Source organism: Lepisosteus oculatus, chromosome 19 (assembly GCF_040954835.1).
Source record: "Lepisosteus oculatus isolate fLepOcu1 chromosome 19, fLepOcu1.hap2, whole genome shotgun sequence".
Lineage (NCBI taxonomy): Eukaryota > Metazoa > Chordata > Actinopteri > Semionotiformes > Lepisosteidae > Lepisosteus > Lepisosteus oculatus.
In genome coordinates, this window is record NC_090714.1 from 1533918 (window position 1) to 1555301 (window position 21384).

A 21384-nucleotide genomic window follows, 5' to 3' on the forward strand; every position below is an offset into this window, starting at 1 on the left:
AGAATGACTTGTCACTATAGAGCAATGTGCTTTGAGATTTTTTAATTACCAGAGGTTTCTCAATATTGGTTTGGCTTTTATAGTTATATAGTTTTATAGTTATGTCTTCTTATGTATATTCTTTCAAAGAATATAGAGAAAACACAGAGTTAAAAATAGCTTTCCAGTATCTGTTTAAACGTTTGTCATCAAGGTAATATAAAATTTTCGACTGTAAGACATATAAGAAATATCCAGATAAGATTGTACTCACATCTATATTTACTTATAGAATGTTTTTGATTATTATAAGAAAAGACAACAAACAATATTCACATGAAGCTTTTTTCTCATCAGATTTCTTATTTCTTTACATACTGTACTTCTGTTTCATCATTAATGTAAACTTGGTGCTGTCAAATAGCAAGAAATTAGATGTTAGAACGGTTAGCTCAGGATTACTTATTTACTAATTCCGATGAAAATTTAACGCGGACAAAGTGAAAAATGCTGTATTCTGGGCTTCTTTTCTGTCCCCTCAATGTTTTTATACTGTATGAACTCTCACATCGCACCACTTTCAACAGCAGTTCTCTGTTTTCTGTGCTTTTTGTGCTATTAAATATTATGCTTTCGTTCTGCCTCGATGCAGCTTCATTATTAGATATTTAATTAAAAAGCAACAGCGGATACTTCAGAAGCTTAAGAGAAGTGGATGGATGGACAAATTTAGCAGGTTCTTCACCTATGAACTTCGTGGGACTCTGAATATACTTACAGTACCTTGTCCTACAAATGAACAGTTGTAACGGTTGTGATCGAGAAGGGTGCAGGTGTTAAGGTCAACAAAGCCCACTTACGGTACTTTTCCTTTGCTCTGGAACAACCATCAGAGTGGACACGCCTGTTACAGGAGGTGATGTCAGTTCTGATACCGGGGACTTCAATGTAAGACTGACATCAGTTAAAAGACTTTGAAGAGGTAAGGTCTTCAGCAAAAAAGTGCCGACGTGGCTTCATGTTAGCTGAGATCAGATAACGCTATAAACTAACAAACAAAAGAGGGATCCGTCCTTTTCAGACTGTTTTCCCATTATTTCATTTGAAGTTGTTTGTAGAGCCCCACGATTGAAGGTACATTTTGAAACCTCTGTTACTATTTTTAAAAAGAAGCAGTTACACCCTTGGAAGCACAGGGAGAGATCAAAGTAGAAAAAGATGTCTATTTTGGCAGTGATATACTATAATTTATAATTTATAATTTATACACTGTATAGGCTGAAGACCCTCAGATCCATTGGACTTTTAATGTTTAATTTCTCTGTCAGACATGGTAATTATCACATCAAACTGAAACAAAAATGTGAAATAGAATATTGACATTACTCTCACTGTATTTTCAAACATTGACAGCTCTGGTGTCCATGGAAACACAGATTAAAATTTCTCATCAAATTTGGATGTAATAGCAAAATAACTAACCTAAAGTAAGAATAGTGTGATGTTTATTCATTAGCATTTATAATTCCAGAAAGCTTTAGGTTTATTTTACAAAAGAACAAGACAGTGAATGGCCATAGAATCACACTGTATCAAATTATTTTGGAAACCGAATTCTTTGCCAGAAAGAAAAATTCACATTACATTCTCTTCAATCCTCAACGCTAAATTAGATGGCTGACAAATAGCGATCTTGGCAAGTACAGTAACGTGATACCTTGTCTCTGAAGCATGCTGCTGATACTACCCTGCTCGCTAGCTTCAGAGCATTGTATATAAATGCATATAGTGTACATAAGCTTTCTACTGCAGAAATGTGAATAATTACTCCTCACAAGATGTGTTAAAACTGGTAGGCTGGCAAGCTATTGAGCTAATGTGCATCTGTCTGGGATCAGAGGGAGAGATCTGTAATAGCTTTACAGCAGAGGCAGTTGGAGCTGCCTCTCAGCTACATTGCTCTGGGTTTCATTCCACCCTTCAGCATCTGCCTGTGTGGAGTTTGCATGTTCTCACCAGGTGTTTGTGGATTCGTGCCTGGTGTTCTAGTAGTCATATAATCGTTGGTTTTAAATGTAACAGTAGTCCTATAACAATGGGAACATTGTTTTCTAGTGTGACTACACTATATATTTTATTACACTCTATATACAGTACACTCTACCCAAGCGCACAGTTTTTCTGATATAAAATGATACCACCACCACATACTGTAATTTCCTCATCACTGCCTGCTGTACACAGTATATTACAGAGGGTCCTTTGCATCCTGTACAGAGATGTAAAGATACTGTTTTAGTGAATGTATAGGGATGCATTGTACTCTAAATGTTAATGAACAAAACTGGTCTCCCCTCCAGCCTCTGAAGGAGGGGATTTGAATGATGCTGTACGAACGATGCATATAAACAGTCATGGCAGCCCCATGAATTATTAATATAGGTATAACTTGGATCTTTTCCATCAGAGTGAGAACGGAGCTGAATATGATGTTGATAAAACATTAAATGGTTCCATGTAACCATCTAAACACCTTCCTCCTCTCTTTACTACCATACTGCTCCTTTCTCTGGTGAGCAAAGCCAGGGCTCAGCCTGGCAACCAAGAGTGCTGCCCATAAATATATCCCCTGTGCATCCATCCAGGGTTGCGGCAGCTAACTGCAGGGACTGTAAATCTCGCGCTGGAAAACTGGGTCAGGGAGCTGGAAACCTGGCTGTGGAATATCAATATGAAATCAAGGGAGAGAAGTGTGATTGACAGCCCTGAGAGAGGTGCAAGCTGTGAACCATTTCAAAGGGAAGAGCTTCATATTAAACAGAGAGGGAATATTAACCAGACCTTCACCAATTGACTGTTTTGCTCCGATGCCCTCTGGACACCTTATTGTAGGTAATTTTTTTTTCTGCGATTATCTTAATATGTAAGGTTGGAAACTTATTTTCGTCATCCGTTTTTAAAGCTTGCCTTTAAAATATTTGGGGGGGGGGGGGGGGGCATGGGATCAAATGTTTTCAAGCCAAGTCATTTTCCACTGCTCTTGAGTTCACAGGAATCCAATACCCTTAGTTGGCTAAAGATCTGTTTGTTGAAGTTCAGAAGCCAGAATGGAGAAAAGTCTAGTTGTGCTGTATGCAGATACTGCCAGCCCTATAACTTAAACCTAGATATGACTTTTTTTTTCCAAATAACTGAACCCTTCCCCTTCTGTTACTGAATACACTTACAGTATCTAGGTGTATGCTCACCGGCAGACATGTTTTCATCAACACTTTTAAGCCTTCCTGTTTCGTCCTGTCAGCTTCTCTAAGTATCACAGATCATCACTATACCAGCACAGACTGGATGGTCTTTGCCTCTGCCGTTATCAAGACAGCTGCTTGTTTGCAAACTGCTTCGAGCGGTTATTACTCATATTCCTGAATCGTATTTACAGCTGCTCAACACTTAATTTGATCTCCACGGCCTTTTGCTCCCATTCACCTGTCTTTCTGGTACATTTGTCATCAATCAAATATATATATATATGTCAACATAAAAAAAAGAAAAAATGGGCAGTGTGTTGGGCACATTTATGAGTTGTGAACATTGCAGGGACATTTTCCGACTTAAACCTGGACTTCTGTTCAACGCAGTGCAACAAGCTCTTTAATCGACACTCCCAGTGTAATCATCAAGTAAAATTGGTTAGCAAAACATCTTCAGCTGTTACGATAGAAGCCATGATGGTGGTTAATTTTATTTCCTGTTGGGGAACAGCCCAGTGTCCAACAGAAATCAACAGACAGACGAGTCATTATACTCTCTAGTCCTGGAGTAAGCACAGCATCACATTAGTTATCACATATAATTATTTATTTATGCAGGACAGAACAGACCAGAAAAAAAAATGAGCTGCATCAGCTTCCCCCAGTGGTATCCTCTGAACAGCAGTAGTTATTTATATCTAATTGCTTAGATTTCACATCCATATGTAGCAGGGAGTGTGTGGTTTAATTAGATTATCAATAAAATTATCAACGACTCAATAATATGCTCAACAGCAAACAAAAGAGCCGTCATTGTTCTAAAGGGGCTTTCTACGATAATACCAGTGAATAGTCATTACCATAACAACCCATGTAAAAATACAATAATATATTCCTCACTTTCTCAATCTCATGAGAGATTGCTACATGCTACATGCCACAGGTCACACACAGTACATCACTTAACGGATAATCTAGTGAAACCATATATTCCATACTGCAAGAGAAGGAAAGCTCGTCAAACTTAAATCACATGCCAGAATTTGTTGATAGCGTACATACACAGCTTTCTTCTAAATAAGGAATCTATTTTGTGGTTGTGCTTTGATCCGGTGATCTGATGCATGTGCACTGGACATACAGGTGGGCTTTGACAAGGTTTGTTCCCAATTTGACAGGAACATAAACCAATGGAGCACATACACATGAAGTGGAAGTGCATTTAACAGAAGGCACTTTTTACACAGAGGGTTGTTGGAGTGTGGAGCAAGCTACCCGCCATGTTGTGGAAGCTTCTTTATCAAAGTGCATGGATGAGATCCTGGGTTGCTAGAAAGCAAAAACCAGGTCTTTACCCCCTAGGAGATTATCACTCTATTCAGTGTAAAACAGCATTTGACACTGCTGGATGTTTGATATTATTGCATGGATCTATTTCTAAGTTTTATAATTGTATAAAATACTGCATAGTCTGAATAATGTGCTCTGTATTTAAGATATGTTATGATCATATTTAATACATGATTAACTGTTATATATTTAAGCATCCTTACATAGATTCAGCACTAGGTAACAGAATAGCCTTGTTTATGATAATTATGCAAAGTGCCAGACAGTAGGTGCTATACAGTATACTGTACCTTGAAGCCTTTGACCTAAGTAACAGTTTGTATCCCATCAAGTGACTGGTACTGTAGGTGCAGCTATAAACAGAGGCTGCTAGATTCTTGTCTCACTAATAAAGGGGTATTGAAACAGAATGTGTTATCGGGATTAATCTTTTTTTAATAAACAGAACAAATTTTAATTAAATATATTCAAGATAATACCTCTTTCAATAAACATACAAAACATTTGTATGCAGAATTAAAATCCCTTGTGCTGCACCAGTATCCTCTCTGGTATTTAATTGTTAAACTTTGTTTCTATTAAATAAATGTAATTTTTAGTTAACATAGGCTCAAGGTAAATGGCCTTGAAAAGCAGTATCTACGACAGACTGTAAAGCAGATATAGTCTCAGGCAATTAATCTCTACTGTACTGTGTTTTAATTAAAAAAATATTTAATTGCCAGCACTCTGTCAGTGCTGGAAAATTTAATTTTATTCTGTTCTACTGGTCTCTCTAGCACATTACTAAAACAGTAATAAAACATTAATCTAATAAGTAGAATCACAGATTTGTGAAAAGAATATTTTTTTATTTAAGTAGTTCTGGTAAAATTTTATAATAATTATCCGTATTTGTAATGTAATTGCATGAGGTTATTACTTACTGAAATAATTCATGGTCTATTTGTGACTTCCTCTATTGACTTTTCCGTATTTCATTGTAATATGTTGCCATATTTCTCTATATTTACATAGACAGTGTTAATGTCTTATCTTTAAGGATTGCACATTTCAAACTCTGTAATTACTGAAGGAAAAGGCCATCACTTAAAACTAACTATCATATGCCTCAACTTCAGATAATTCAGATTACATTTACATTTCCATGTACTGTAACTTAAAAACCTGAAATTCAGTTAGATTTCATCAGTAAAAAAAATACAATCAAGAAACGGTGATCATTTTTCTTTATTTTATTTTTTTAAGCCATTGCTTAGCTTTGACGTGTAATTTATATTTCAATATAGTTTATATTATTGTTTCAAAAGGAAGTATCAGGAGTTCAGATAATTGTGTCAGAGTGACATTTTGACAAGCCGTTTTTAAAACTTAGGGGGAAAAAATGTTTGAATCTGTGAGAATAAAAAATAATTTAAGAGAAGGAGGACATAGAAGGCAGTCAGTAAAGTCTTTCAACTTATAGTGAAGAGTCAATAAAATGCTAAAAGGATATATAAAAAGGACAACCAGTATACTGTAGATTTGTTTTATACTACCATGATTATGGGGAACTGGTTTTAATGTGGCTTAAGTCTTCTCACATACTTGCATCTTTTTTTTTTCTATTTCTTGTTCAATGTGCTCCATTTGACTCTTTTTGGGATCATTATTTCCACTCCTTAGGAAAGAACATAAAAATCTGACTCAGTAGATAAAGGCACTGTCAAGGCACTCAACATTTGCCTCCAAACCCCTCAGCCAGAGTTAGCATCGTGTTATCAATAAGAAAACCATTTGCATAGCGCAATGCTCATTGATAACACTTAAGCTCTAGGGAGATTGACAAGTTCATGAGGTCACTGTTGCATGTCCAGTCACAAGGCATCCCTTCTTGGAGACTCATGCTTACAGTGGGTTAATGACATGGCCCAGTCTCAAATGAGTGAAATGTGGACTGTCTGGATCAACCTGTATTATGCACGATTATATGTACTGCTTGAGCTGCTCTGTGGGTCCCCATTTCCTGTTTTAATCAATGAAGAACAAAAGAAATACCTGACAGAAAATACCACAGCTCTTTTCTAATCATTTTAATATCACATTGTTTGCATAGTTTGGTCACATTGCATACTGTATTTGTTTTCAACTGAAAGGATATTAAGATATAGAATAGTCATGCTTAGGGAACCTGTAATACATGAATGTATCATGAACTCACTTATATTCTAGACAGACAAATTGTAAGAATGTATGCTGTATTTGTAAAGCAAGCATTCAAGAATTTGAAGAATTTGAAGCCCATTTTCTTCATTTTTTGGAAAGGATTTACAAATATAAAAGAACTATGTATAACTCTGAAGAAATCCCAGTAAGTACTAAATAAAAGTAATTGCATTTATACCCATTATTTTGTTTGTTGCTTCATGTTGAGAACATAGAAATATTCTCTCTTTTAGCCTCAGTAACTGCTGGTTTAAATAAACAATAAACACATTAGCACTTAAATTATAGTTGCAGAGTAACCAAGTTTACAAAAGCAGTTCTGGAGATGTATGCCTGTGTACTGAAATCTCAAAATTAATATCAGTGAGGTTATATACTGTACTATGTCTTTTGCATAGAAACCTATATAGTCTGAAGTCCCTGGAATACTGAGATTAAAATCCTGGTGCACTCATTCGTGAAGCGGAACAACTGTAAAACATATGTCAAAGATGACAAAAATTAAAATATTTGCCATAGAAAAATGACAATATGAAGAAATACTTAATATATCTACAGTATATAAGGAGTTATTAGATACATTGAATATGATCCCAGGAATTTTACAATAGTGGGGACAGAATAAATCAATGCCTTAGTGCATTATTTATGATGGGCTTTTACCAAAGCACTGCATGAAAGCTGCATCTTCCACATCACGTTCCTACAAAACATTTGTGCTTTAAACATAAATCTCGTGGCAGGCCGACAGTAAGGAGGATAATACCTTCTGCTGACCTGCCACTATATAGGACACTCCACTCAAAGCTCTTTACAAGTAATGGAGACTCCCCACCACCACCAATGTGCAGCCCCACCTGGATGATTCAACGGCAGCCATAGTGCGTCAGAGACAAGAGAGTGATGAAGCCAGTTCAGAAATGAGGGTTATTAGGAGGTTGATCAAGGCCAATGGGAAATTTGGCACCCCTCCTCTTTTCAAGAAATGACCACAGAGAGTCAGGACCTCAGTTTTATGTTTCATCCGAAGGACGGCACTGGTTGTTAAGGCAGCTACCGGTTGTAAATACTGTAGGTTCACCTGTGGTGCATTCATTAATTAGATATTTGTTGAAGGGTTGTGAGACACATTGTCATATAGGGGCTCATTTAGATTAGTTTGATATACAGTATTGAGGGACTCACACTGGTACCTGGTATTGGGGTGGGTTTAGAGTACGTGTTTGTGGTGCACACAAGATAGGGAGCCGCTTTATAAAAATAGTTTCCTTGCACAGCATCTCTGCTGTATTTCCCACGTGTTCAGGTCCTGCAGGATGATTACTGAGAGTCACAAGAAAGCCCTGTCACAGACCTGATGATTTCTTCTATAGACATTTCAGCCACATACATAAAATCAACCAATTCTGCAGTAGCTTCACAAACATCCTACAGAGTGAGCTGAAGAATTACTTGGACAGGAAGGGCATATACAGTACATTAGTGACACATCTTGCCCTACCTGCTGCCTCTGTCTGTTCTTGGAGACCAAACCATCCAGAGTTTGCATTGTTCTACTGTCTAACAATGTGGAATCAAGACAGATTGAACACATGGCTAGTTGAGACAAAGGATGGATCTAATTTTGCTCAATTAGTTGCATGCATGCATTTTGACGTGGATGCGACAATAAAGAAAGATTTATTTGGTGAAGCTTCATCAGCCTGCACCTGAAATTTCTAACTTGACAGTTTTCATGTCTGCGAGTTTTGCATTGCTTTGTGCACTGACAAGGATTGGAGCATGTCAGGTAATGTGTAGATATTTTTGAAAAAGCAAAACAAGTTGCTCCCAAAGGAAATTCAAGTACTGCAGTATGCACTGTGGGAACACATGTGGAAAGGTATTGGGTATCTATGAGATCTATGATGTGACTTGCCAATTTCCCGGTTTCTGACCAGTGTCCCCGACAATCTCTAGTTGCCAATAACTGACATATTTAGTAGACATTTTTGTGCAGCTCAACAGACTGAATACTGTTTATATTCAATCAGGAGCATTGGTGAAACCACAATTCCAGATGTAGATTGAAGTTATTTGCAAACATTCTCAATAACATTTCACAAGAAAATTGACTCAGATACTTCAATTATATATATCTATACTGAATATAATATTATACTGTATAATACTGTGCCCAACAATATCTGAGATGAGGAGATGAACCACTTGATAGAGGATTCATCAGAAAATATCTTTGGCTTTGGATACCCCACAGACAGGACAGTAAAAGTGAGTTTGTTTCACACCAGTTACACCAGTTCTGTGAGGCTTTTTAGTAATTGCACTAAATGTAGAAAATGTAGAATGCACCTTCACCCAAAATTATAGCAAAAAATTTCCAAAAATTATAGCATCAACAGGAGCTGGGATCTGAAGGAGTAGGGTGTCCATGGCAAACCCGTCACATTCTCATCTAACAAAAAAGCTGCTCTTACATAAGCAGCACAAGGACTTGAAATGGTTCAGTTGTAATGTGGTGGTATGCTGTAAGATAAGCCACAGAAACAGCAGCATGTGAGGTCCTGAGACTTAATCAATATAGTGGTCAGGCGACTGGACACTCCTGCCTTGACAATCTCAATTGGACCCGCCCATTGATCTGGTGTGAAGAGGTGAGCCAGATCATGGCCTGCCATTGATTAACTGTTTCTTGTTTGTAATAACTCTGAGGTTAGAAATGACTGTCTGTGAACATGGTCTCTGACATACTGATCACGCAAAGGCATGGTTCTTTTGATAAAACAGATTACGGTGTATTGGTTCCTTTCCGTTTTATTTTCTGGGTTTTCACCCACCTTGACATGAAACAGGTTAAATGATCTCATCATCTGTGCACACATCAGCTCTCACTATTTAGTGACATGTATCACAGTCAGTTATGAATGATCAAGTTAAATGGCAATAAAATAATATAATAAAGTCAAATCCATATTCTTAAGATCTTTCAAAATGTACATGTATAAATAATGGTAGGTGTCTTTTGATGCTCAGAACAGTACAGTATGTACTGTAGTATCCTGGGTCATAATTGGATTTTCTTCTCAAAAGGGAAAAGCACCATCTACTGGTGAATAATCCCTAATTTTCCAGGCATCGCTCACTCATTTCATCACTCAGTTCCTGCTCAAATTTCAGACATTGAATAATTCAAACTGTAGGTCAGTAGGACTATTTTTTTTTTTTAAGTGCACAGGTTACACTTCTAATGAAGAAGTGGGAATGCTTCAGATAGGAGTAAAGCAGCGCAACATATTGCCAAAACAGCATATTGTAATAACACTAAACAGCTACAATGTGTGTCGAGTCTATGCAGAAGTGCTTTTGAACAAGATGGATGGAACAATCCGTGTTGTTGAGGCGGTATTCTGGGTTCATACGGTACTAGGAGCGCTGGGGGATACAGCCATGCTTCATGCTGAATACACTTCCATCTGGGTCAGTAGGACCTACAGTACAGGTGAGTATTGTACTCCTATTCGAGAAGCTTTAGAAGATCTCAGTCCTCTCAAACTTGCGGCTGGGGGTCTCCAAGCATCTCATTCCAAATCAAACTCAAAGGTGTTTTGGAAGTCAGTCCTCAAGAGCTGTGTGGAAATCTTAATATTTATCTGAAAATATTTAGTCATTTGTCATTTAAAAAAATCCATCATTTTCTGTTCACTGGAAGGCCAAACAAGCATTAAAAGGTTGGTTTCACCTGTACATAGTTTTCCGAGGATCAGTTTTTGAAGACTCGTCTTGTGGTTTTCATTTCAAATCTGGTATGACAGGCAAGCAGAGCAAGTAAAAGGTCTGTTTAGTGGGAGCAAAGACAAAAATGTGTTCAGATTAAGGTGCCTGACTAACCAGACAGCTGTTTCAAACAGTACCTGCAGGCACTTAAACTCTGAAGGATGGCTACATTTACTTTTAAGGCTTTCCTGTGTCAAAAGAGATTGGATCACACATTGATCTTCAGCGTTTCTTTACTGTACCTGGTTTGCAGGAATGAATTAAGTGCTTACTGAGAACTATGAAAGTAACACAAAATCAGACACCAACATTTTTTGTTTTGTTAGAAAGCTATCTTTAAAACCCTTCAAAAACATGCACTGGGGAACATTTTGGCAATCCATACATGTTTAAATCCGAATTTGAGTTACTGTTTTGTATGACATATACATCAACTAGAAATCTTTGTTTCTGAAATGTCCCTACTGTATAGGTAATGGGATACACTTCAGAAACATGTAAAAACAAAGTACTAAGCTGTATTTTTAAGTAAAGCGCCTTTTTCTGAATAGATTGTGACACTTTAACAGCTTATCACAGTATCAAAAGAGTAAAAAAGAAATGTATCTCCATCAGCTTTCCATGATCAGTAGTCAGGTCTTGACAGCTTTGTCTAATGTATTGAAAAGAAAAGGACAAAACCATGAACTATCAAGATGGGCATTTCTGCTAAGTCAGATAGTAGGTCAGATCTCTTTAAGTGGCAGTTTAATATTGTTCTAGACCTCTTTATTGATAAAGGATATTTTATTTGAGTTTCTGACCTTCTATCTCTCTGTCAACTGTTCTTTGAGCATTGGAGGCATTGCACTGACACTGGGTGATACAGTGACTGTGGTGCTATTGTTCTGAAGGACAGAGCTTGGGAACAAGGGAACATTGTTTTTGTAATGTGTGCATCACTGTTAAAAATAAGATAAACATGTACTGTACAATGTGATCTTTCTATTTCCACTATTTTAAATATCTGCCAAAGACCACGCATCTCAGATCCGGACAACAGTATAATACATCATCGGTTAACTCATGCACTACCGTATATAGCTTATATCCTTTATGCCTGGACTATCTGAATATCAGTTATGCCTCCCTTAGAAACATGACTATTAGTAAAAATATATCTTGGTTCCTTCCTTTGAGCATTGTTTCTGCTGATGTCTTGCAAAATTTTAATTTTAATAAATCCTTATAATTATTTCATCCCGAATGGGTCAATCATCCAAGAAAACCTGGTACAGTGTGCTGTTCACATGGGTTAGTTATTGGCTTCAGTCCCAGGATGTGTTAAAATGTGAAACCCCCTCAAGAGCAGTTAGCAGTTAGAAATACATAAATGCTTTAAGCATTGATATTCAAAAATAATCACTGCTTATGTTTGTGTCTGCTTTTCATATGGCAGAGTTTTATAAAAGCCTAAACTATAGCCCAAAGCCTAACTTCTTACATTTCATTTTTCATCCATATCAAGATAATTTGCATAATTTCTTCTTTACCGTATTCCCTAGATATTTCCCATGGTATTCTTAAAACCGTCTACCCTGTAGTAAGCTGTAACTAGTCCTTTCCTATGTAGAGCCATATTTTGAATGATTTGTTGTGTCTAATAAATTGTTCTTTTTTTGACTTCATTCATACTACTATGAAGTAACGGAATATATACAGCAGGTGTTCACATTCTGTGTTATCTTCAGTTGCAGTTACGTATCCACGGAAAGGTGTAGCTCATGGTTCATCATTTGATGAACATTTACATTTGTCTTGAATTGAAGGAAACGTACAATATCTTTCTATATATATATACATAAAATATGTTCAAAATATGCAAATGTAAAATGTGTTATGCATACATTATGCTTGTCTCCACCACAGTGCCTGCAGGGAGTGATCCTGTTATGAGCGATAGTAAAGTCAATTGATAGTCATGATCTGTTATTGACTCTTATTTTGCAGGTCCCTAAACATTATAAGGATACTCATTGATAATCAATGACTTAAATCAACAACGTGTGATACTTTATTAAATGTAGTGGACACGGTCATGAAAAAAAATGCGACAGCCCAATAAAAGTAGAAACAACTGGCTGTATTGATTCTTTCCGCTTGCTGGGCTGCCTTGCTACAGTTTTGATGGGCCGTGCAATGGTGGGAGGCTCTGTGTGAGGCCGTGCAAAATGGGGTACATTCACAGAGGAATGAGTGAGTCACATGTAGCTGAGCGGGAACCGCAAACTAGGAGACAGAGTGAGGGGTTCAGAAATGCTGACATTTCTTTTAATTCTCAATTTTCATTCAATTGTCATAGATGTTAATGTATCCCTTCACTTGTAGGGACCCAAAAGCCTGGATCTACGCCATACTGTATATCCATGCCACTTTGTGTTGTGCGAGCAACAATGTCACTAGGTGTCCAAGAACGTAACTGAGGCACTGTATCGGAGGGATTGTGAAGACTGAGCGTAAGCACGTCTCCTCTTTTTCAAAGCTTTAGAGGGTTAAACCTGAATTAACTGATGCAACTAACTGAAAAATTAATTTCAGTTAAAATTAGTTATATGTAATGATGTGTATTCATTTCTGTTAGTTTCCTCTTGCTCAATTGCTCTTTTCAGTATAAAGTGAAAGTCTATTACATTCTATAAGTATGACATTTTAAGAGTTATTCTTACTGTAAACAATCTTTTTAATTTGATGATTAAAATACAAAAATGCACTCTGCAGAGGATCAGTCATCTCAGTTTTGGTTCCAGAATATATTCGATATTATGCAAACTTTTGTCCCGAAAACTGCAAAGACGCTTTTCCAGGTGGTAAATGCTGCTAACCATTGAACAACAGATATTATATTACAAGTCCTGAAGCAAGCAAAGAACATTGTCCTCATTGACAATATCTGTTAGAATCTGTATCTCTTTGTCACTGTGGCATGATTAAGAGAAAGGAGAATTGTCTGAAAGCAGTATAAGATTACATAAAATAGGAAAATTAGCATGTCGGATTTTTGGTGTGAATCTTAAATAACTGTATAATTATTCTTATATGTGTGGAGAACTTAATATATGATAATGTTTAAATTTCCAAGTGCTGTCTGAAATACAGAAATAAGCTCAAAACTCTTCCAATTGCCTAGAGGAGGAGAGAGAGAGGAAACATACAAAAAAAAAAAGAAGTATATCATACAAAGAAAATAGAGGCAGCGCATTGATTTTTAATTTGGGACATGCAAGCCTGAAGAGAACTGGGAAATTGTATCCATCTGTTCAGGCCAGTGTCTCTCTCTTTATAAATGCTGTTTACTGTGGTGGTGTATATTGTACGTGTAAATCTCATCACGAGAGCATGGAGTGTTTCACCAATGGCACAAATGGATGTAGGCCTCTCTCCACTTCCAGATTTAAGGCCAAATAATATAGACTTGACCAGCTCGTCTTATACCCTCATAAAGTCCTTAAATAATTCAGAATAGCAGATGGGGCAAGGGATGGAAGACATTAACAATAGTGTCATCTACAGTACTGCGATATATAAAATTGAACAGAATTAACACAGCAGTAGAGCACAGCCTGATAATCAACCCAAAGCTTGGGGACAAGGCGAAAGATGAAAGCAAGGGTCCTTGATGAGCGACACTTGAAATAAATTGGGAAAAGCACTGTTTCCTGTCAACATCTTTGCCAGAGGGTTAGTATATCAATCTGTTACCATGTTGATGAAACCTGATCCAATTATCCCATATGCTGTAATGCAGAACCACCCCCAAGAATTTCCAGCTGAAGCAGATCAAACCCTTCCTCCCCATCGGATGAAAACACAGATCAGGGGCAGGCAGTCTGTGGTCACTTGTGTAATTAATGATACTGGGATGTTGAGCATTTTAAAAGCAGCCGTGTCTGGAACTGCCACCTTTAGCCGGAGAAAGAAAAAGAGGATTGGTGAAACCTTGGAAAGTGGTTGTTTGAACTGTATTTCAACTTCATAATTTAGAATAAAACATGGGCTACGGCACATGTGTTACTTTCGATCGAGAAGTTAAGTGGGAAGACTGCAACTAAAACATTTGTTTCTATACTGTACATCTTCCTATACAAATTAGGAAAGGTGTGCCATCAGTGAATGTAATTATTTTATAAAAAAGTAAACTTTTCAGGGTAGTTATTTATAGAAATTGTTAAGCATTGTTCTAAAAAAGCCCATTCAATCATTCCCCCCCAAGATGAGATTTATATAGTTGTGTGACAAAGCTGAATTGTCTTTAATGGCGTCTTCAACTGCATCCCATAGAATGTGAAGATTGTTGAGTGACTAAAAATGAGAGAGTACATTCATTTAGCTCGAAGCAGCATTTCTAATATCTCATTTTGTAGTAGCATAGTAGAAAGATGCCAGTGGGGGGCATGCAAGCATTCATCTATCATAAATCTGCAGAAATTGGCATGGTGGTCTGATAATTATTTAGATATGATCTCAGAATTGCATATCATTAAGAAACAGTTTAGAAGGCAAAAATCCAATTAATTTCTGAGAAGGATTTATGTCTAGATATTTTGATGAAAAAGGTAAATACTTTAACAGGAATCTGAACACAATATATAACTACTACACCCAAAATCCTTTTTGAAAAATTATCCCCCCCCCCCCCCCAATGATGTTGTAGATGTCCAAAATCGAGTTATCAACTCTTTCGATTTCAATCTGTGTAGTACAGTACAGTACGTGATTTGTGGCAGCATTCACATCTGCACTCAGAATAACACCGGTCAGTCATTTCCCATGCGGGTTTCACTTTCGTCTTATATGGACTGGAGGAAAATCCTTTTTATTTGAAATAGTTGATTCATTTCCATAGTTGCTCACCCCGTGACCAAAAATAGAAATTTAAATATTCCTTCTCGTTACAACTGAATCATTTTTAGTGGCTGAAGAGGAAGGACATTGTAATACCTCTAAGCTAGTCTACAGTACAAACATCTACAGTATGTTTTTTTCAAGGGAAACTCTTATATTACAGTTATGTCTCTATTTGGCCTTTGCATTGAGACTAAGCAGTTTGTTGGGAAAACTTAGCTCACACGCATTCCGGGATGAAACAGAAACATTAGTCAGGTGTGTCTAAAAATCAAATCCAGGGTCAACAAGGAATTCATGTCTTGAATAATTAAAGAATACATAGCAGCTATTAAAATGAAAGTGGAGAGAAAATAATCGAGATGAACTTATTTTTGTTCCTCGCTTTCTCCTGCCTCTATCCCAAAAACCAGCAAGAGAGGATCAGACAAGGACAAAAGCCCATCCCATTCCTTAACACTGTAGAATCTCTGACAATAGTGTCCTCGTGATCACAGGTTTTAAAACATCATTGCTCCCCACAAAATACAGCCAAAAAGCATAGAAGAAGTTGCCTCCAGGAGCAGGATAAATAATTCACATATTTGCAATAATCGACAAGCATCAGAGAGGAAAACAGGATTTAAAAATAAAGACACTCCACACACCGCAGAGCACTCAACAACACAACACTGGAAGAAAAATAAATAAATAAACCACTGCAATAGTTAATGTCATCGGGGTGAAACAAGTAAAACAATGGTAAGATCTCAATGTTCAGGTGCTGTAAAAACACTCAGAGACAACACTCCTCGGTTAACCAAACTGAGTCCATCGCTCATGCACACAGTCCCCTCGAATGATGAAGAGCAGAGGAGAAAAGTAAAGAAAGGTCTCCTTATTTGCAAACGGATGCTGTGCCCCACCATTTAGGACCATGTGTACTCTGGGGGCCTAGAAAAACTGTACTGTATAGAAATATTTCCAGGACAATCGCTGGACTTTAATCTGGTTAGAAGCACAGTACGGATCTCCCTGAAGACCAAACAAGGCCATTTCTTTCAAATAGAGGTATCGGTGTTCCAGAGAAACCTGAAAACATCATATCTGGGGCTTGCCGTAGCCTTGAGAAGAGTGATCTTCTGTGTGCCTTTTCAGTAATTCTCACTGCTCCAGATTAGGATCCATTAGGAAGTGGTTTCCTTAGCAATTAGACCAGATCGTGATGTTCACACTCCTCTGGGAGGCTCAGAATTGGAATATTGTTTGGCTGTGAAGGTGTTGCTGCTTTCAGCTTTATTACCTTGCATTTAAGAGTCTTAAGTCTTAAGCATTTGAGTTCTCAGCTGCTGCTTGATTCTGTGAAGTCTCCATTCAGTCTTCACCAGTAGTGTTTGCTGACTGACTGCAGCAGCAGCAAAGCAGCGATCATATCCAGTTCAGGACAACCATTTCTTATTTCCTCTCTTAGCTAGGGAAGTGGCAGTTGATCAGTTGTTTCTGGGTTTCCAACACATCAGATTGAAAAATCAACATCAGGGGATCGTCACTCACTCTAGTTTACATTAAGTCATGTAATCTTTCGTCGCAATATCTTGACTATCCCACCCACCTTCTAACCTCTTAATCCATTTCAGGATTGTGGGGAATCCGGAGCCTCTTGGCAACCATCGGGTTCAAGGCAGGGGGTGACAGTCCATCGCAGGGGCCACACACACTCACAGGCAGCAATACCAACCACCACTAGGGACTAGAGGACCCTAACTATACTATTTGTCTACCTATAAAAAAGGGAAATTGCCACATGAACCAGAATGCCCATCAAGCCGTCTTGTAGTGTGTGATTGTGTTACGAACCATTGGTAATTCTTCTCAGTCTCAGCTTTCTATAGGGACATGTGTGGAATATCCTTATGAAATATCCTCACCAGGAATAAATGTCTTATTTCCTTCAATGTCATCACACCCGACAGTCTCTGGTCATGCTATTTTCCTCATGCCCATTCCGATTCTCATCCTCGTTTGTAGTCCACCGTTGCCCTGGTTTGTTTTTTTTATCAAGCCAACAAAGCAGAATTGTCTGACATGCCCAATGTCCTCGCTGTCACCCACTGCACTTCTCTTTTGATTCTACAATTCCCATCTGCTGTCACCTTACTTTACCTATTTTAGATCTTGCCTTTGATTTAATTCGGGGCTTTCATCTACTGTCTTCAGTCGCTGGCATCGGAGTGCACTTGTCCTGTTTAAATACAGGGGATCGTAAAAAAAAAATCTATTCACAGTGGTTTAATGATAATTGTTTGTCAGTGATTCCGTTTTGTTTTTCAGATCAGAAACCTTCCCATCCGAGGGGGATGCACGTGATTCAGACATTTATAGTGCCAGAGCCAAAGGAAAGCTTGCTGGACGCATAGTTCAACTGCGGTAAGAATTTACTCTAAACCTTTCAAATGTCAAATACCGTAATTCTTTTTGAAAACCACTGACCATAAACATTGTTTCCTTTAAGACCGGAACTCCTCAAGGATACAGCACGAAAATAGCTCTTGAAAGGATACTATTCAGTGCATGATATTTGAACTGCAGATCCCAATAATCTATAATACATAAACAGACTTTTGTTAATTTCTTGTTAGATGAAAACTGAAATGTTTAAAAAATGTTCAGAGTTAGTGATAATGATTTTTGCAGTTTCATCAGAAAAAAAAAATCTGTCCAGTAAAATTTTCTAAAAAATGTTTATTATTATTGGCTTGGGTCAAAATCTGATGAGAAAAATTCCTTGAAGACTTTGAATGTGCCATCAGGCAGTAAAAACCTTAACTAGTGTTTATTTTTAAACAAAGTATGAAAGGTTAAATCCACAGTGAAAAGCAAAAAGAACAAAGAAATGAAACTTCACTTCTTTCTTTTTACTTTTCACTGTGGGATTAACCTCACCATGATCCTTTGCAGCTTGCTCACCACTCCAGCCTTTTACTTTTAAAGTAACGGTATATAAATATTGGAGCTCAAACAGAAAATACATGGAACAATATATATAATCTCTTGACGACGTTGATCTTGTTTAGCTTAAGAGCCAGGCTTAATTAAGAGCCGTTAATTTCCTTTAAGAGAATCTTGAAGAACTCTTTTTCCCTTACTGGAAACTTTTTTTGGACACAATAAAAGATACCCGCTCATTAGTTTAATACAGCCCGTGTGCATATTTTAATGCAGTAACTCACAAATGGATACTTTTATTTTTGTTTACACTCACCCAATATACCCCCACCATCAGGTACTGTGCATGTACAGTTATCCATGGGTGGCAGGTGTTTAGTTTAATACAGTACATAATCCCGAAAATGATACAAGTTGTCTTCTTATGCCAGTATCACTTTACAACTCATTGACAAGAAAAACACTAAGGGAAATTCCTATCCTTCCACTTTTTCAGACATTAAAACTATGAGGTATTATTTCAAAAAGAAAATTATGCCTGTGATCTTCTGACTGCAAACTGATATTATTTCTGATCTGTACATTGCCAGTTTGAGAATCTCAATAATTGAACAGCACCTGTAATAGAGCATGGGAAAGTAATGAAAATACCGTGGTGAACTTTCATGAGGGTATCTAGGTCTGCATGAAAAATGATGTAGATGCGTGAGAACAATTCAAAAGGAGCAAATACTGTGGGTTTCAGAAAAGTTTTTTAAAAATTTCCTAATACAGTATATGTGCATCTTCCTTAACCTGAACAAATCTAGGGTTACTTCTGAGGAGTCCCTTCAGTTACTTCAATTATATAGGACTGTACCAGTATATATGCCTGTCATTGACTTTTTTTAGTCCAACCTTTCCTGCTAGGTTATATTGTTGGAAGGGATGTGAATGAGAAATTGTTCTGTGGGCGGGCTTTCATGACATGTCAATTGTAACCCCGCTTCATGTCTGTCAATTCCACTGATAGATCACATTCCCCGTGTTTAAAATTCAACAGGCTAGCAGTTGAGCCCTTATTTAAAATTTTACCACCAGATATATACAGTACTCCTTTGTACTTTGAAAGCTCTTGAACTATTTGTTATAAAGTGCACTACCAGTTTCCTTTTGTGCGTCTATATCTATGTCTAGTAAGGTCTATTTTTCTGAAAATGACATGCAACCCGTCACAAAGTATATATTTTGGATTGGCGAGTTATTTTATAAGTACAAAGAGGGCTTTTTTTCTTGAGTATATTATTCAGAAACTACTGTGCTTTTTGTATTTATCAATGTAAATATCCAGTCTTTACAAATATCTTATACAGTATGAATTGGAACCCATCTAATCAATAACTACATTTTATAGTTTCTTACATGAAATTAAGCTCTATCCACTATCTGATGTTCATAAAAATCATTGTCTGTTTAATGAGGTGGTTGAGATACTTTTGTGATGGAGTGTCATTATGTTTTTTGGAGATATTGAAATTGCGATTTTGAAAACTTTTGCTCAGTGAAGTGTGCATGATTTAGAGTGTCAAGCTGTTGTGTCACAACTGTTTGAAATGATTGCTAAATTATAAAGGAACATTTAGTCAGAACTGGAAATCCTTTCAACCAGGAATAGGGAAAAATAGTACTCTTAAATTAAAGATTACAAATAGGGCCCCACTCTGTTCAAAAGTGGCAAACATCGAACCAGTGGTGCAAGACTTGATCATGTCCGAGTTGGCTTTTTGAAAGGCAATTTGCCTCTGTAATGAAAGTTAACTGTAAATTAAATGATGATTGCAGTATAAATGTGATGAAGTCACAGTTTTGTTCAAATGTTTTATCAAGTCTAACCAAGATTCATAAACCTAAAGGGCACGTTGTTATTAGAAGCAGGTGATATTTTTTAGATTTAAAATGCCATAGCAACTTGACAGGGTGGCCATACTCTTTCATATCATAATTATTTTATCCGTTATCTGTTGTTCTCCTGTGTTGCAGGGGTGATGCCGGGCACATTGTTTATGAATACTCATTTTATTACCAGTAATGCTGCTCTTAGTACAGTATTTTTAATACAATTTGCTCAGCCACAGTTAGGATTCCTTCACTTAAACCATCCGTAAACAATTTGTTTTATAGAAATTGAGCACTGGAACATGTTGTGGCTTTTGACGTCTCTTATACCTGTAACATTTCAATTTGCTTCAAAACTGTATAATACTGTATGTCTCAAGACTGTTTCTACTCACTTGCTGCTGGTAATATAAGAAAACATTACATATTCATGCATATACAGCGTATATATACAAAAGACATTTACAGGTATGTATGGGTGTGAAGATATTACAATCGAAGAATTCAGAAAGTCAGTAGAAGCTGTCACTGTTTTCTATACATCAGAAACCTAGAACTTCAAAACCTCCATACAGATGAACTGACTGAAAAAAGAATTATATTTGTAGAATAGGACGTGAATCATTCAGAATGAGAACACAAATAACCTTTTTCTTTTGTCTCTCGACTCTAAGACTTTACTTCTTCTGTCTTTAGTGGCTCAGCTTTATGAGGAGCATCTTGATTTGTTTTCCTCTCAGATTCTAATTATGCTAGCAGTATTCCCTATGAGCTAACTGGACTTGCTGTATAAAACTCTACATCTTAGCTTTGTTGTGAAATTGTTTCATTTCAAGATAGGATAAAGAAGCTCTTTGTAAACCTTGAAACCAATTTTAAATCGCTGATAACAGAACTGCAGTTTCCGCAAACATTCCAGGGATAGTTAAGATGCCTGGAATTTGAGAATTTCAGTATTTCTTTTTATTTCCTTCAAAGCCAAGCAACATTCCACAAAACAAACAGCAGAATTCCTTTAGCTTCGTAGTTATAATAAAATTATTAAGCCTCTCTGTGCAGAACTTGCACTTATATCTTGCAGCTGTGTTATGAATAGAGATGGATTACTGCTTGAAAAACAGATACACATTTGAAAAGCGGCAGCTTT

At 37.0% G+C, this 21384-nt stretch overlaps 1 protein-coding gene and 1 long non-coding RNA gene across 5 annotated transcripts in view; one reads left to right on the forward strand and one right to left on the reverse strand.

Moving 5' to 3' along the window:
• LOC107078922 (uncharacterized) overlaps positions 1–21384 on the reverse strand; it is a 121475-nt gene that overhangs the window by 94230 nt on the left and 5861 nt on the right. The gene's annotated exons all lie outside the window — the stretch shown is intronic.
• The window catches only part of elfn1a (extracellular leucine-rich repeat and fibronectin type III domain containing 1a), a 163557-nt gene that overhangs the window by 85982 nt on the left and 56191 nt on the right, over positions 1–21384 (forward strand). For all 4 annotated transcript variants that reach the window (XM_015359748.2, XM_015359750.2, XM_015359753.2 and 1 more), the window contains exon 3: positions 17748–17843. The gene's annotated coding sequence lies outside the window, so the exon portion shown is untranslated. The remainder of the gene's footprint in view (positions 1–17747; positions 17844–21384) is intronic.